The sequence below is a fragment of the Ursus maritimus genome, unplaced genomic scaffold, assembly GCF_017311325.1.
Source record: "Ursus maritimus isolate PB19 unplaced genomic scaffold, ASM1731132v1 scaffold_10, whole genome shotgun sequence".
Taxonomy (NCBI): domain Eukaryota; kingdom Metazoa; phylum Chordata; class Mammalia; order Carnivora; family Ursidae; genus Ursus; species Ursus maritimus.
This window is the reverse complement of record NW_024423344.1, coordinates 36,311,073-36,325,092: the sequence shown is the minus strand read 5'-3', so window position 1 is coordinate 36,325,092 and position 14,020 is coordinate 36,311,073.

Below are 14,020 nucleotides of genomic sequence, written 5' to 3'. Positions count from 1 at the left end.
AAAGACTTATTTGACAGAGAGAGAGAAAGAGCATGAGTAGGGGGAGCAGCAGGCAGAGGGAGAAGCAGGCTCCCCACTGAGCAGGGAGCCTGATGCGAGGCTCGATCCCAGGACCCCGGGATCATGACCTGAGCCAAAGGCAGATGGTTTAACGGACTGAGCCACCCAGGTGCCCTGAGAGTCTGCATTTCTAACTGGCTTTCAGGTGATGCTACTGGTCTGAGGACAACACCTTCAGTAGCAGACAGCAGCCATTGTATCAGGTGCATAATATACAGGTGAGAGACTCCTGAGACACACCTCATTAGGAGATGAAAAATACATTGTGTTTACCCACAACACGTTGGCATTGTAGTAATCATATTTTGCTTTTTTTTTTTTAACTTTATGCCTTGTTTTATAAAAACAGATTTTGAACATTAAATGGGAGATAGATAACTTTAAGTATTTAAAAATAGTTTACCAGTGCACAATGATTAGTTGATGTTGATAGAGACAAAACTTTATTCACTCAGTAAGCATTTATTGCATCTGCACTCCAGGTTGCCGACTGCTTGAAATAGAAAGTGCTGCCTTCAAGGAACTCATCATCAAATGGGAGAAGCAAGCACATAAAGAAATAATTGCTTTCATTAAAAAAAAAAAGAAGGATCCAAAATAGTTTCGCCTGGAAGCATTCAGATCCTTCTACAAAGAGATGTCATTGCCCAGTGCTGAAAATCGAGCCACTTACCAAACTAGAGTGTGTATCACTTCCTAACACACCAGGTTGCTTACGTGTTCTTTATTGTATCGTCAGCTTAGGCTGCGGTAACAAAATATTCCAGACACTGGGGGACCAAAGCAACAGGAATTTAGTTCTCACAGTTCTGGAGACTGAGGATTGCAAGATCAAGATGCTGGTTGACATGATTTCCTGGTGAGGGTTTTCTTCCTGACTTGCAGACAGTCACTGCGTCCTCACGTGGTAGAAAGAAAGGAAGCGCGCTCTCTCGTGTCTCTTCTTAAAGGGCACCCACCACCATCACGAGGGCCCCACGCCCCCTCATCTGAACCTCATTATCTCCCAATTATCTCCAAATATCATCACACTGGGGGTAAGGCTTCAACAGATACATGTTAGGGGTCAACAATTCAGTTCATGCATGCGGCATCCCCCCTTCCTCTCCTTGTGTAAACTCCACAAGAACAGAATCTGTTTTTTTTAAAGATTTTATTTATTTATTCGACAGAGATAGAGACAGCCAGCGAGAGAGGGAACACAAGCAGGGGGAGTGGGAGAGGAAGAAGCAGGCTCACAGCGGAGGAGCCTGATGTGGGGCTCGATCCGATAACGCCAGGATCACGCCCTGAGCCAAAGGCAGACACTTAACCGCTGTGCCACCCAGGCGCCCCAGAACAGAATCCGTTTTGTCCACTGCTGTGTCTCCAGTGCCAAGAAGCCCGCCTCGCACAGGTTTGCTAATGACTGAATGAGTTCTATGCTCGCGCTGTACCGATAGAGGGCCTCCTGCATCCCCCAAAGTCCTACCCAGTGGGGGACCCCAAAGTCCTGCCCAGGACTGTGGGGGAATCTCCGGGAGTGTCTCCAGTAAGTTCATGAGTAGCTCTCTCTGCTCTTTGCTCTGACATTGATTCTTGAGGGAACCCCATCCCCCGCCCACACCTGCGGCCAGCCCCACAACCACCATCACCAGCCCATACCTGCGTCAAGAACGAAGCCTCTTGGGGGCGCCTGGGTAGCGCAGTCGTTAACCATCTGCCTTCGGCTCAGGGCGTGATCCCCGCGTTCTGGGATCGAGCCCCACATCAGGCTCCTCCGCTGGGAGCCTGCTTCTTCCTCTCCCATTCCCCCTGCCTGTGTTCCCTCTCTTGCTGCCTCTCTCTCTCTGTCAAATAAATAAATAAAATCTTTAAAAAAACAAAAAAAAACAAAACAAAACGAAGTCTCTAGACGCTCCAAAGCAGCAAAGCTGCTCTGCATTTCCTGCAGCCCTTGCTCAGCTGAATATTGTGTTCTGGAGGCAGCAGAGAGAGCACTCACCTTTCTCATGTGCATGCATTGTCCCTGAGGCACCACAACGAGCTTACACACAGACTCGGACAGGGCAGAAATGCCTGCGGTCTACCAACAGACACAGCGTCAAGTTCTTCACGCCCGAGATAGTGCTTCCAAGTTGTGCTGATGGATGAAGTGGACAGTGTAAATGTTTTCCTTTGTCAAGATGCTCTCGGGTTGTTGAGTGCTGTTGCTATAGGTTCTAGCCATTGCTGTGGCAACCAAAATGTTAAGGTTAAGTGAAAAAGCGTGTAGCCAACCAGCCATACCTAATTTAAAGTACGCAAGGTACTTGTAGTTCCTTGAAAAAAAGGCACTAAATGAATAAATGTTCTTGTTATATATTATTCAGAGGCAATTTGAATACACATCTTGTTATACATTATTCAAACGCAATTTTTCACAATAACAAATACTCTAAACGGCCCCAGTGCCAAAGGATATATCAATATTGGATGAAGTTCATTCACAATATTTTATTTAGAAACAATTTAAGAATCAAAGTCTTTCTATTACTTTTATAAGTGTAAATTTGGTGGCTTTTTTTCTTTGTTGAATTACATGTAAGTTCCCTTCTCCTCAAACCAATCTAACTGCAGTGTTCCTGTTTTCGCCGGAGGCAGCGTAAATGCCTCGCACCTGGAATCAAGCATCGTGGCTCGGGTAACAGTGGCCCCGTGATCATGGGCACAGCTGCTATTTCTTAGCTTCCTTGTTGATAAATACAATGGTTGGATCAGATCATCTCTAATACCTTCTCCAGCAATATATTTTCATGATTCCATGTCTTAAGAAGAAGCAACACAATGTTAAGAGTTGGAAGTGACGTGCTGTTAGAGTACATTCAAACTCAAGATCAAGCAGTAAATTGCAATTGCAACTCATCTTTAAAAATTTTTAAATTACTTATTTGTATGCATTGATTAAAATTTCTGCATCTATTACTGGACAATAGCTTTTTGAGGTATTCTAAACTCACATAATTATTCCAGTTTTACAGATTCATTCATTTGATCAGCTGGTTGGTCAGCATCTTTTGAGCACCTACTATGTACCTGGTATTATGCTAGGTCTTGTGTATGCAAAGTTACACCATAGCCTCTGCTTTTAAGGATCAGGTGAATAAGATAAAGTAATGGCAATAACAAAACTGCGAATGTCAGGTAGAAGTCTATGTAGGGTCCAAAGTGGACATAAGGAAAGAAATCGATACTATTTAGACGGAGGAGCTAAGAAAGGTTTCCCAGGGGAAGTGGGGTTTGATCTGAGACGAAAATGGTGAGAAGGGTGAAGGTAATCTGAGTAAGGAGATACAACTGCAAAGACAGCAGAGCGTCAACTAGGCTGGCCTCTTCCGCCGCGCAGGTCCTTCACGAAAGCTGGGACTGAGACGTCAGGAGGGAAGAGAAGAGAGGACGTTCCAGGTCATGCTAAGGAAATAGGTTTTATCTAGCACCTAGGAGAGTCACTTAAGGCTTTTAAGAAGGAGGATACCTGGATGAGATGTGCATTATTGAAAGCTCCCTCCAACACCATTTTGGAAGATGAACCAGATCATGGCCGTGGAAGGCCGGGGGGATGGTATACTAGCTTGTCATGGCTGCCGTAACAGAGCACCACAGACTCGGTGGCTTAAACAACAGAAATTAATTTTCTCAGAGTTCTGAAGGATGAAAGTTCAAGACCAAGGTTTAGTAGGATTGTATCTTTCAAGGCCTCTCTCTTTGGCTTGTAGATGATGGTCTTCTGTTTGTTTTCACAAGAACTTTCCCTTATGTCTTTCTCTGTTCTCCCCCCCTTCTAAAAGGACACAGCAATATTGGGTTAAAACCCACAAATATGGCCCCAGTTTACCTTAATCGCCTCCTAAAAGCCCCATCTCCAAATACAGTCACACTCTGAGGTACTTAAGGTTAGAACTTCAACATAGGAATTTCAGGGGGACCCAGTTCAGCCCATAGCTGCTGGGTGAGGCAGGGGCTGCTGTAACTGTCCGGCAGAGGGACAGTGAAGGGCAGGAAGCAGGACGAGAGCTGTGGGAGCACAAGGTGCTGACAGACACAGGACACATTATGGAAGGCCTGGGCACCACCGAGATCTGGGAGACAGAGCAAGAGGAGGCAGGAGTACTCCCAGATTTTTGGTGGATGCCAGTGTTCCCCGAAAGAGGAAGGGCCAGGTAAGAGGAGATGATTTTGAGTTAAGTTTGTGTATGTTTTGATATGATATGTTTTCTTTGATTTTTATATTTATCAATATGATGTCATATGTATACACATTCAACAGTCATATGTTAGTAAGAGACTTAAATCAAAAAGTTCATTCCCCCCCAACACACACCACCTACATCTTCTTTCCTGCCCCCCTTCACCCCGGGAAGCAAACACTTTCAGTGTTTTAGCTCTTTTTTCTGGTATTTACCTCAGTGTTTCTAAATAATATTCTCATTCTGTTGACTGGGTTTGACATTTTTCCTCCTGAGTTCAGAACTGATCAGGAGGCCGGTATGGAAGTCAGACGGCTAAAGATAAAATATCAGCCAGATTATCGAGAAAAGCAGATGGGCTCTTAAGAGTTCATCTGAATTTAACTGACCTACCCAGGGCGGAGGTAGACAAACTGCAGAGTATGACCCTGGCAGCTACTCTTACGGGGAGGGCAGAGGTGTGGGACTCCTGCAACCTGGTTGCTTCTAGAAAGAGCTCAGAAGAGCCTGACCAGACCTTGCTCTGAGTCCCCGATTTACCAATAAGATAACATGCCGGTAGAAGAAACAAAAACAGAAAGACATCCCAGCCTCCAGAAAATAATCGAAAGAGTTTAAAAAAAAAAAATCAAGAAAGCATGAAGTTGATATTAAGGAACTGTTCTTTTTTTGTGTGTAATGACAGAATCAAGATGATGCTTCATAAAAGGTTTCATTTCTTTTGGCAACAGAAACTGAAATATTTATGGGTGAAACGGAATACTGTCTGATATTGCTTCAAATTAATGTGAGAGAGGAGTGAAGGCCTAGATGAGACAAGATTGGCCATGAGTTGAAGCTGAGTGATGGGTAACTGGGCCTTCATTATTTTCTTTTTCTTACTTTTATATCCATTTATGATTTTTTTCCATAATAAACAGTTCAAAGAAAAGGAAAAATAATTAAGTTACAAAAACTAAGATGAGTGAGTCTCACCATGGCAATGGTCAAAAATGACAAAGCTACTGAGAAGTCATGTGAGAGAAAACGGGCAGAGCTCATTTGCTTTAATGGTTAGGGAAACATTTATTTATTTCTTGAGCAAGTATTATGTTCCTGGCCCTACTCTGGAGTCAGGATACCCAGTGGTGAACAAAACAGAAATCCCTGCATTCATATAAATTACCTTCTGGTGACACTGTGACCTTTCTCAGAACAGTTTCACATGGTGGTAGAGCGTGGCTGTCTAAGAGCACTAAGGGAGGGAGTTACGGGGAAGTGAGGAGGTAAATACAAAAAGAATAAAACATGCAAGGGAAAAAGAGAAACAATGCAGTAGCTGGAAGAGGACTTTTTTTATTTTTTTTTAATGTGAGAGTCTTGAGAACACAGGCGGTCTGTGGGGATGGAGCCAGGAGAGAGGGAGAGATGCTAAAACAGAAAGAATAATAATCATCCATAAATTCCTGGGAGACAATTGCATCAGACCACAGTTGAGGGGTTTTCCCTGAGTAAAAAAAAAGACCGTATTCTCCCAGGTGGAGGAAGGTTGGTGAAGGTGGCTTCCTGAGTGATGAGACTGGGCTCTAAAAGTGAGCCTGACCCAGGCTCTATGGATCGTGTAGGAAGTGGGCTGAGATGTTCTTACTCCTAGAACCCGTGGGGGGCTCATCCTTCCCTCCAGTCCACACCGAGATAGCCCCTTTTTAGATCTCCTTCACTCCCTCAGAGATTCCATCACAGCAGACTCCGTAGTTTAAATAAGCTTCCCTACACATCAGTTAGAAACACACTCAGCTACAAATAGCAAAGGGGCTTACAAATAACAGGGAAGTCACTTAATTATGAAATTTAGGCCTTAGGCTTGTCCATTTCTTCTCCTCCACTATTTTCATTGGTGTTTCATCCTCATGGATACAAGACAGCTGCTGTAGCACCAGACGTGATGTCTCGAGCAGGAAAAAAGGGGAGAGGACAGGACCAGATAACAGCAAAGCATTTTGCCTCAACCCTCCTGCAGGCTTCTGCTTATACATACTGACCCAAACAGTTTCACTTAGCCATTCCTAGCTGCAAGGAAGTCTGGGAAAGTGAGTACTTCACTGTGCCGAAGTCTGTAGTAGAGGAGGGCAAGAACAAAACAAGGCAGGGGGTGGCTATACATGGCTAACCTACAAGTTTTCTTACTTGTAGGTCGTGTTTTCTTACTAAGCCACGTGCTCCCTGTGAGCAGGGCTCAGGTCTGTGCTTCTCACTGACATCTGCCATCACTATCGTCATGTTAGGGGGTGGGGGGCTTTCTAAAAGTTTTGCTGGCCCAGCATCCACCCTTTGTCCCTTCTTTTTGGCTACAGAAACTTGATATTTCTTTGGGGAATGGCCCCTCTCCAACTGTCAGTCAAGGGGTCCTTCCGATCCTTCCAACCAAAGCACGGGACGTGACACAAGTTCATCACTTCACCTTCTCTCCTGGAAAGTTAAGACTTCACAGGGTGCAAAGGTTGGGAGGCATGGAAGCTGGGAAAACCGCTCTCCTGCTCCTGTCATCCGAGCCCTGGCACCTTCCTGGCTCCGGCTTGGGAACTGGCTTGTTCAGCTTTGCCTTCTTTTGTTGTTGTTGTTGTTGTTTTGTTCTCTTTTTGCTCTCATCAAATAAACCTACCTGAGAAAAGGAGGCCTTTCATTATTTAACTAAAAGCAAACTATAAACTGGAGGATCCTGGAAACAAAGTGAGAAAATAAAACTAAATAAGATTCTAACTTTTCATTTGGGCCAAACTTCTTGATTTGCAGTAAGTTTCACTTTTGCGGCGACAAAGTGTTCCTCTTTGTCAGTCTCTTCATCTTAACTGTCCATGATGGTGTTTTTTTTCTGTCTGATTTACTCCCCATGGTGTTTCCATCTAATTTCCACTGTCTGCCAAGCCCATGCCCTCCTCATTCCCTCACCTCGCTCCCTTGAAAGGCACAGTTATCTCTAGACGAGCAGCCCCAAAGGAATGTCTTCCTCACGCGTCCGAGAGTTGTCAGAATGACAGACTGAGGGATGTTACATCACAGCCTCCGAGGCTGAACAGCACATTTCCTTTTTCTTCAAACCTTCAGGTTTGTCTCCTGGATTTTACAGTTTTGAGGTCATCTGTGGAAACCTTTGGCTCACCGTCAAATTTTGCTAAAAGTTCTTAGAGCTTCTAATCCAGTCTGATGGAGGGACAGAGCGGGGAGGTCCTTTGGGGGATATCCTGTTCCAACTCCCTTCCCTTTGTAAAAGAGGAGGGGGGCCCACAGGTTGCCGGGACTGTCCCAAGGTCTCGCATCCAGCTCTTAGCAGAGCCCACATTGAGCACCAGATCTGGGAATTCCCAGCAATTATTCTTCCCACCAGACTACTATGTTTCATTGGGTTTTATAGCTGTTTATTCTCCTCTAGAACTCCGCACCATTTCCGATATTAAAATACTTCCGTCTAAATTCTCTACCCCACTCCCTAATGATTTATTAACCTCAGCTAAAGGATAATAAAGTGCTGCAGGTAGGGTTCAGCAAGAAGCAGTCTCAGATGGGATGGGATTTAGTGTACAGAGCATTCATCAGCCAGTGCCCTTGGCCAGACACCCGTGGAAGCGAGGGCAGAAACAGGAGTGGACAGAGAGAAAAGTCCATCGGCAATGCAGGCCACTGAGAGCCTGGCCAAGCCATGGAGAGGCCCCGGAGCTAGAGCAGCCCTTCACGATCGCCCCACGCTAGGCTGGGATGGGGGGCCCCAGTCACTGGAGCTGGGCCACCCCAAAAGGGTGTGACCTGGGGTAACACCTGTCCGTCCGCAGCTGAGGCGGCCCGGAAAGGCTCAGAGCTGAAGGCCCCGGCACCTGAGAGCACTTCCGGCAGCCAGGATAACACATCCCTGAGCCCCTGGAAGGGGTTCATGTCCATCAGACACTATTTCTCCCTCCCATGACTAACCTTTACTGTCAGACACTTGTCAGGATTCCTGCGCCTCAGGAGCTTGTAGTCTGGTGGGAGAAGACAGTTAATAAATCATGATGACAATGTGAAGCATAAGATCATACACATGAAGGTCTACAGACACACAAGGAGGAGGTGGCTGTGTACAGACACAGAGGGGAGGGGGTGACTGACTCAGGACCAGGAGAACCCAGGGGGCTGCATGGCCAGGGTCCGCTGAGCAGCCTCGGCCTTCCTCCGCCAGGGGAACTTGCTACTGATTACGGTGTAAAGTCTTCATTTTCTTCTTTCCTTTTAGTGTCTCTCCCCCAGTATCCTTCCTGTGGATACAATCCTCATAATTTTATTTCTCGCTCATTTTCATGCATTTTCTTTATTTCCTCTAATGTCTAGGGAGCCATTTTTCTCTATTTAAAAAGCTAGTCCCTCGGCCTGTTTTAAGTTAAGCTTTAGGAAGTAATTGGGCAGCATTTCTGCACATTCACTGGGATTGCACACCTGGCAGACAGCATTTTCAAGGGACTCATAGACTTAACGGGTTCAGGTTTCAAATATACACGTAATAAAATTTCTGATCTTAATAAAAGACATTATCACCTAGATGCTAAGCAGCAGTAAAACCCAGAACAGGGAGGGGAGTGGGGAATGGAGTAAGAGAACAAGCAATTGACGCCGCCAGATTGAAAGGTTGTATTTGCAAATCTTACAAAGAGAACGTCATCAGGAAATACAAAATTGGAACTTAACAATTCTGTGGCTTAAAAAAAAAAAAAAGAAAGGGAAAGAAAAAGGAGATGGACAAGAATGAGAAAAAGCAACTTGCTAGGTTCAGGCCGGAGCACAGGAAGAAAGCCGCCCACCGAGGTGCCCTGGAAAACAACTGGCGAGTTGCAAGCCTCCTCAACGAGCCTGGCCGCGTTCCCGGCGCCGCACGGCCCCGGGGCTTTGCTGAGCCGGGCGCGGAGCCGTCGCCCCCTCTCCCAGGGGGGCTGCCGCACACGGCGAGGGCGAGTGGGGGCAGACCTCAGGCCCGCGGCACACTGCGCGGGAGCGCTTTCAAGCCAGGCACTTGGACGGCACCCCGGCTGCAGCCTTTTGGCAAGTGACTAATGGAAACGCCCCGGAGCCGGGGCTGTCGGTGACAGCAAAAGCCGGCGCAGTCGGGGAGCGATCCGGATCCCGCGCCGGGAGGGCCCTGGTGGGGGGTAGATGCCCCGGGGATACCGAATCCCGCGGCCCCTATGCCAAGGCAGCTTCCGAGTGCTCTGACCTTTACGTGTGGAATCCCTTTGCTCCAAAGATGAATGGAAGCCTAATACAGCGGAAAGGTGTGGCGGGCTTCTCTAAATCCCGGAATTAGGTGTGCTCCCAAGAGGAGGAAGCGAAGGATTATGCGCCAGTTAAGACTTTGGCCCCTTTCCCTATTGCCTTTGAGCTGGGAGAGTCACCCTGCAATCCCCGAGCCCACCGCCTGGCCTCAAAACCCAAAGCCAAACGTCAACCCGGAGCGCCAGGTGCTGTTAGAATAACAAAGAGCAAGTATGTGCGCATGGGTGTCCATTTCCAGGTTACTGGAAATGGGAAAACTAAGCCACGGAAGCAAACATCCAGCTGGCCCCAAACACTGAAACGTTTGCATCTAGGTAGTTCAACTTACAAAGCGATTTAAAAAATGTTTTTAAATAAACTATTCATGAACACAGCTTCAGTGCAGGTTGCATTTGGTACGTATAATTTCATTTTTTCAACTTAACCATCATTCGAGGACATGTTTTATGTATCAGGCATGGTGCCAGGTGGAAGGAGAGGGTAAAAAGTAAATATGTTTAAGCTCAAAAGAGCTTATGTTATAGAGAATCCTGGGAAATCACTTTGTTCTCAAAACGGTTATAATTGAACTTGGAATGAAAACAGTTATTTCCTTCAAAGGGGCACCTTCATAGAGATCGTGGCCTCCACCCTTGGGACATCCCTGAGTACGGACAGTGTCCCCACCTTATAGAGGAGTGGCTGTTTCTGCATGTGTGAAGTCATGATGAGAGGGGACAGTAGTGCCTTCCTGCTGGTTCCTCTTGGAGCCCCAGCAGATACACCTCCCCAAAGTAGCAATGCACCAGGGACAATGGGTAACCGCAAGCTCCTACATCATAGGATTGAATAGGCCTTTTTACTTTTGCCATTATAATTGGAGCATGTTCCTTTAAAAAGAAAAACACTTTTTTTTTTTTAAATTTGAGAGGGAGAGCTCCAGTGTGTGTGGGGGGGGGCGGGGGGGTGATGGGGAGGAGCAGAGGGAGAGGGAGAGAGAAGCAAACTCCCTTCTGAGCAGGAAGCCCAAGGCAGGCTCTATCTCACCACCCAGAGATCACAACCTGAGCGGAAATCAAGAGTTGGAGGCTTACCCAACTGAGTCACCCAGGCGTCCCCAAAACAACTATTTAATGTTTGTAAGAATAGTAGGCAAGTAATAATAACAGCTAATATTAAATATTTAACATGTCCCAACCATAGAATTCCATGTTTTATGTAAATTTTGCTTTCATGTCGTTGTCAATGAGATAGGTGCAATTATTATGCTCACGGGAGGTGCTGGGTGCTCAGAGAGGCGAAGTGGCCTGTGGACAGTGCGTAAAGGATAGAGCACAGACACAGACCCCGCAGGCACTTGGACTTCGCATTTCTGCCTCCCTCTGTTGGCAACCATTTGGCCTTCTTTACCCCTTTCCACTAGTGTCTGATAAATGGGAGGATTTTTTTAAAGAATTGCCAGGACTACTTGCTTGGAAAAAGTCTCCATTTAGAGACATTATGGATTACCTGTTGCTAAGTCAGCCACAAATCTGAACCCTCCTCTCCTGCCTTTGAGGGCAGAGGCACTGTGTTCTCTTGTGGACTCCGGGGCCATTCTCCTCTTCTATTATGCTCCACTGTATCAATTTATTTATTGGTCTTTCTCTTCTAGTAAATGATTATACCCAGCAGGGATTTTGAAGTATTCATCTTTGGGTCCCCAGCACCCATCACAGTGCCAAACATATCGTAGGTGTTCAATGAGTATTTAGGTGACTAAATAAATGAATTAATCCAGAGGTTTAGATATTTAAATAAATAGATCGAAACTAAGAGAAATCAGATGAATGGAGTGGAACTGGAATTTATTGAGACCTACTATATGCAAAGTAGTGTGATTTGTGGATTTTAACTCAATTAATCCTCAGAACACAGTGTGTGATAATGCTATAACATCTCTCATTTTATAGGTGAGCTAATTAAAGCTTACGAAGTTTAAGCAGGTTGCCCAGGGTCACAGAACTAGGAAAGAGTAGCACTAGAAATCAACCCAGGTTTTCTGGTTTCAAAGCCCATGCTTTTTCTGTCTGTCCTTCTATCTCTTTAAAGATGATCTCTATCTTCCCAAATGTTACCTCCGAGTTTGAAGAAATCTCTTCTTCCTCTGTTGCATCAAGTCTCATCTTCTGTCTCAGACTTCATAAGGACAGTCTCCTAATGTTAATCCTTTTAGAATCTAGCAGAATCTCAAAAGCAGGTGATGTAAACCTCAATTAGTGACTGATTTACTGAATGAATTGCAGGATGGATAGATGGATGGATGGATGGATGGATGGATTCATTAACACCTCTCCTAGCCCTACTAATAATACAACACTGTTGTAAGAATTAAACATTTAGCTGTAGAGTAGGATTTTGGTCTCCATTTGCACAAGTGTAATATCTCCAAGATTTTCATTAGTATTTTTGAATTTCTTTAATTGATTTTATAGTAAGCCTGGAAGCTAAAATTTATTTTTGCCTGTGTACTCCTTAAAATGTAATTAGAGTTTATAAGACATATAAATTGCATATTAGCCACTTTAAACAGTATATGTAACATGTCATAATTTTAAATGAAATTGCAACTGAGTTTAATAATAAAACCCAAATTCTTCATATATTGTGTTAGAAAGTGCTATGTTAAATGAATTCTCAAAAGACAATAAGTCGCTATTTAGTACTCAAAAAACCTGGCGACTTCCGCCCTGCTCTTCATTAAATTGTACTTCAGGATATACAATACACTTTGAGAATTTTAATTTTGGCTTGTAAAGCAGTATTAAGATTTTTCTCCTGGAATTTGTTCAGTGACTCTCGTAGGTCTTTCTCTGCCCCTCACTGGGGAGACGATAAAGAGCACTCAGCGGGTGAAGACACTGAACCGGAAACGGACATTGACAATCAAAAACAAGTTGATCATTCAGACAACACAGCCCTGGGCGTAAGCGGCAACATGGGGTTCCCCGACACAGGAAGTACGACAGACGATGGGTCTCAGGGGTGGGCAGTTAAGCCTGTGGTCCTTCAGTATGGGACAGTTGTCCCACAGGGGACGCCACTGATATTGGACATATGAGAGGGTCCAGCTTCAAGCCAGGAATGCTGGGCACTGACTGGGTATGCTCTCACTTATATGTGGATTCAAAAAACAAAAACAAAACCAGAAAACCCCAAACTCACAGATAGAGAACAGATTGGTTGTTGCCAGAGGTAGGGGGTAGCGGCAGGCAAAATGGGTGAAGAGGATCCAAAGGTACGAACTTCCAGTTATAAGATGATTAACTTCTGGGATCTAATGTGCAACATGGTGACTGCACTTAACAATATTATATACTTTGGGGGCGCCTGGGTGGCACAGCGGTTGGGCGTCTGCCTTCGGCTCAGGGCATGATCCCAGCGTTATGGGATCGAGCCCCACATCAGGCTCTTCCGCTATGAGCCTGCTTCTTCCTCTCCCACTCCCCCTGCTTGTGTTCCCTCTCTCGCTGGCTGTCTCTATCTCTGTCGAATAAATAAATAAAATCTTAAAAAAAAAAAACCACAATATTATATACTTCGAAGTTGTTAAGAGAACAGATCTTAAAAGTTTTCATCACAAGAAAACATAATTCTTAATAATGTATGGTGATGAATGTTAACCGGACTTATCGTGGGGATCATTCCACAATGTATACCAATATGGATCTGTCACATTGTACATTTGGAACTAATATGTTATATGTCAGTTATGCCTCAGTTAAAAGGAAAAAAAAGGATGCTGGGTCCTGGCTGATTAGTCTTGGCTCTTGCAAGAGCAACTCCCATCTGACGTGTGTCTGTCTCGTCTAAACCTCACAGCTGCCCTCTTGGATGGGAACCAAAGGGGTTCAGAACGAGCCTCTTCACAGTGCGTCACTTTGGCATGTGGATTATTTTGAGCTGAGGACAAAAAAAGGCCCAAAGATTCAGGATGAGCTTTTGACCTCCTCCTTAACTCCTAAGAATTTGAACAGAAGACCTGTGCAGGAAGACAGCGATCACCAGCAGAAACTGTGGAGGGTGGGCTGGGTGTGGTAAGCTGCAGGGAGCTCAGCCAGGCCCGGGGGTCAGCTTCCTCTCTGGGTCTCGCTGTCTCTGCCTGGCATGACACACATCTGTTTGTCAAACATTTGCTCTTGTCATCTTCCTGTGACTTGTCTTCCTTCCCTCTGAAGCCCTATGCTCCTACTCCCTCCCCCTTAGCTCACAATCGAATATAATATAAGCCTCAATGCCTGACTGTCGTCAGGGAGCCTCTCACGTGGGGCTCCCCTATGTACGTAATTAAATTGTTTTTCTCCTGTTAATCTAATGTTGACTTAATTATTAGGCCAGCCAAAGAACTTAGAAGGGAAGGAGCAAGTCTCCCTCCCCTACAGTACTATCATTGCTATGCTCTGTGAACAGAGGCTCACAGCAGTTACATGACTCGCATCTCACCAGGGAGTGGTGAATGTGAC